This window comes from Arachis hypogaea, chromosome 1 (assembly GCF_003086295.3).
Source record: "Arachis hypogaea cultivar Tifrunner chromosome 1, arahy.Tifrunner.gnm2.J5K5, whole genome shotgun sequence".
Classification (NCBI taxonomy): Eukaryota; Viridiplantae; Streptophyta; class Magnoliopsida; order Fabales; family Fabaceae; genus Arachis; species Arachis hypogaea.
The window spans coordinates 49,036,938-49,041,033 of NC_092036.1; the positions used below are offsets into that span (position 1 = coordinate 49,036,938).

At 37.9% G+C, this 4,096-nt stretch overlaps 1 non-coding gene across 1 annotated transcript; it reads right to left on the reverse strand.

Annotated features, from left to right (window-relative positions):
- Positions 1-3,221: 3,221 nt before the first annotated feature.
- On the reverse strand, positions 3,222-3,329 carry LOC112712384 (small nucleolar RNA R71). The gene has a single exon (XR_003157775.1). It is a non-coding gene; the product is annotated as a small nucleolar RNA R71 (small nucleolar RNA).
- Positions 3,330-4,096: the final 767 nt, after the last annotated feature.

Consider the following 4,096-nt stretch of genomic DNA (forward strand, 5'->3'; position numbering starts at 1 on the left):
TGAAGCTCGTCACAGTCATTCAATCATTGAATCCTACTCAGAATACCACAGACAAGGTTTAGACCTTTCGGATTCTCTTGAATGCCGCCATCAGTTCTAGCTTATACCACGAAGATTCTGATTAAAGAATCCAAGAGATATCTACTTAATCTAAGGTAGAACGGAGGTGGTTGTCAGGCACATGTTCATAGTTGAGAATGATGATGATTGTCACGGATCATCACATTCATCCGGTTTAAGAACAAGTAATATCTTAGAATGAAAGCAAGCATGATTGAATGAAAAACAGTAGTAATTGCATTAATCCATCAAGACACAGCAGAGCTCCTCACCCCCAACCATGGGGTTTAGAGACTCATGCCGTGGAAAGTACACAAAGAAATGTGTAAAGTATCATGAGGTACAGATACAATGTCAAGAGATCCTATTAATAGTGAACTAGTAGCCTAGGGTATACAGAAATGAGTAAATGACGTAAAAATCCACTTCTGGGTCCACTTAGTGTGTGCTCGGGCTGAGCAATGAAGCATTTTCGTGTAGAGACCTTTTCTGGAGTTAAACGCCAGCTTTTATGCCAGTTTGGGCGTTTAACTCCAAGTTTTATGCCAGTTCCGGCGTTAAACGCTGGAAATTCTGAGGCTGATTTGCCACGCTGAGTTGGGCCATCAAATCTTGGGCAAAGTATGGACTATTATACATTGCTGGAAAGCCCAGAATGTCTACTTTCCAACGCCGTTGAGAGCGCGCCAATTGGGCTTCTGTACCTCCAGAAAATCACTTCGAGTGCAGGGAGGTCAGAATCCAACAGCATCTGTAGTCCTTTTCAGTCTCTGAATCAGATTTTTGCTCAGGACCCTCAATTTCAGCCAGAAAATACCTGAAATCACAGAAAAACACACAAACTCATAGTAAAGTCCAGAAAAGTGAATTTTAACTAAAAACTAATAAAAATATACTAAAAACTAACTAGATCATACCAAAAACATACTAAAAACAATGCCAAAAAGTGTATAAATTATCCGCTCATCAGCGCCGTTGCCGGGGATTGTTCGAGTATGGACAAATGGCGATTCATCTTGTTGCTTAGATTAGGTATTTTTTTTCTTCAGAGTTCTTAAGAATGAATTCTAGTGTTTCATGATGATCTGTTGAAGTCTGGCTGGCTGTGAAGCCATGTCTAATTCTATTGGACCGAGGTTTCAACTTATCATCACAAGAGCTTGTTGATTTCTATCAATCTTGCTGTTGGAGCAGTGATCTGCTAAGGCTTGGCTGGCCATTGGCCATGTCTAGTGTTTTGGACCGAAGCTTTCTTTGAAAGCTTGGCTGGCTGTGAAGCCATGTCTAATTCCTGGACCGGAGTCTTAGACTAGCATTGCACTGATTCCTGGAGTTCTCATTAAGAATTTTGATACCTTTATTTTCTTTTCTAAATTTCGAAAAATCCAAAAAAAATTACAAAACCATAAAAAAACCAAAAATATTTTATGTTTCTTGTTGAGTTTAGTGTCTCATGTTAAGTTTGGTGTCAATTGCATGTTTTTCTTGCATTTTTCATATGTCTTCTGTGATCTTCAAGTTTTTCTTGAGGATTTTCTTTCTCTGACCTTTGAATTCTCTTGACTTGAGTGTTTTGTTGTGTCTCATATGCATTTTCATTTTGTTAGTGTCAGTAGTGTACAAACTGCTAAGTTTGGTGTCTTGCATGCATTGTTATTTAGTTGCATTTTGATTATTCTTCATTATTAAAAATCCAAAATATTTTTAATTTGTGTCTTTTCAAGTCAATAATACAGAGAATTGAAGATTCAGAACATACAGCAGAGGAATTGCACAGAAAAAGCTGGGCGTTCAAAACGCCCAGTGAAGAAGGACAGACTGGCATTTAAACGCCAGCCAGGGTACCTGGTTGGGCGTTTAACGCCCAAAAGGGTAGCATTTTGGGCGTTAAACGCCAGAATGTGCACCATTCTGGGCGTTTAACGCCAGGATGGCACAAGAGGGAAGATTTTGTTTTCAAATCAATTTTTTTTCAAGTTTTCAAAATCTTTTCAAAATCAAATCTTTTTCAAATCATATCTTTTCAATCAAATCTTTTTCAAATTCAATTTCTTTCCATTTTCAAAGATACTTGCTATCAATTAATGATTTGATTCAACATTTCAAGTATGTTGCCTTTTCTGTTGAGAAAGGTTTAATGTTTGAATCATATCTTTTCTTGATAGCCAAGTCATTAATTTTCAAAATCAAATCTTTTTTTTAAAATGTTTTTCAAATCATATCTTCTCAATTACATCTTTTTTAAAATCAATCATGTCTTCTTAATCACATCTTTTTCAAAATAGTTTTCAATCAAATCTTTTTGATTTCTAATTTCAAATACTTTTTCAAAAATCACTTGATTTCTTTCCCACTTTCATTTTCGAAAATCAATTAGTATTTTTCAATAATGTTTTCAAAATCTTTTACTTAATTTTCGAAAATTGCTTCCCTTCTTCTCACATCCTTCTATTTTATGGACTAACACTATCCCTAAATGCAAAATTCGAACTCCATCTTCTTTGATAAGTTTGAATTTTCTACTTCTGCCTTCTATTTTTCTTTTCCTCTGACACCTCAAGGAATTTCTATACTGTGACATAGAGGATTCCACATTTTCTTGTTCTCTTCTCTTTCATATGAGCAGGAGCAAAGACAAAAGCATTCTTGTTGAGGCTGACCCTGAACCTGAAAGGACCTTAAAGCGAAAACTAAGAGAAGTTAAGGCACAACTCTCTGTAGAGGACCTAACAGAAATCTTCAAAGAAGAAGAACACATGGCAGCCGAAAACAACAACAATGCCAACAATGCAAGGAAGGTGCTGGGTGACTTTACTGCACCTACTCCCGACTTCTATGGGAGAAGCATCTCTATCCCTGCCATTGGAGCAAATAACTTTGAGCTTAAGCCTCAATTAGTTTCTCTAATGCAACAAAATTGCAAGTTCCATGGACTTCCATTGGAAGATCCTCATCAGTTTTTAGCTGAATTCTTGCAAATCTGTGACACTGTCAAGACTAATGGGGTTGACCCTGAGGTCTACAGACTCATGCTATTCCCTTTCGCTGTAAGAGACAGAGCTAGGACATGGTTGGACTCTCAACCTAAAGAAAGCCTGGACTCTTGGGAAAAGCTAGTCAATGCCTTCTTGGCAAAGTTCTTTCCACCTCAAAAATTGAGTAAGCTTAGAGTGGAAGTCCAAACCTTCAGACAGAAGGAAGGAGAATCCCTCTATGAAGCTTGGGAAAGATACAAACAATTAATCAGAAAGTGTCCCTCTGATATGCTTTCTGAATGGAGCATCATAGGTATTTTCTATGATGGTCTCTCTGAACTGTCCAAGATGTCTTTGGATAGCTCTGCTGGAGGATCTCTTCATTTGAAGAAGACGCCTACAGAAGCTCAAGAGCTAATTGAAATGGTTGCAAATAACCAATTCATGTACACTTCTGAAAGAAATCCTGTGAACAATGGGACTAATCAGAAGAAAGGAGTTCTTGAGATTGACACTCTGAATGCCATATTGGCTCAGAACAAAATATTGACTCAACAAGTCAATTTGATTTCTCAAAGTCTGTCTGGAACGCAAAATGCACCAGGTAGTACTAAGGAGGCTTCATCTGAGGAAGAAGCTTATGATCCTGAGAACCCTTCAATGGAAGAGGTGAATTACATGGGAGAACCCTATGGAAACACCTATAATCCTTCATGAGAAATCATCCAAATCTCTCATGGAAGGATCAACAGAGACCTCAACAAGGTTTTAACAATAATAATGGTGGAAGAGACAGGTTTAGCAATGGCAAGCCTTTTCCATCATCTTCTCAGCAACAGACAGAGAGTTCTAAGCAGAGTAACTCTAACTTAGCAACCATGGTCTCTGATCTAATTAAAACCACTCAAAGTTTCATGACTGAAACAAGGTCCTCCATTAGAAACTTGGAGGCACAAGTGGGTCAGCTGAGCAAGAAAATTACTGAACTCCCTCCTAGTACTCTCCCAAGCAATACAGAAGAAAATCCAAAAGGAGAGTGCAAGACCATCAACATGGCCGAA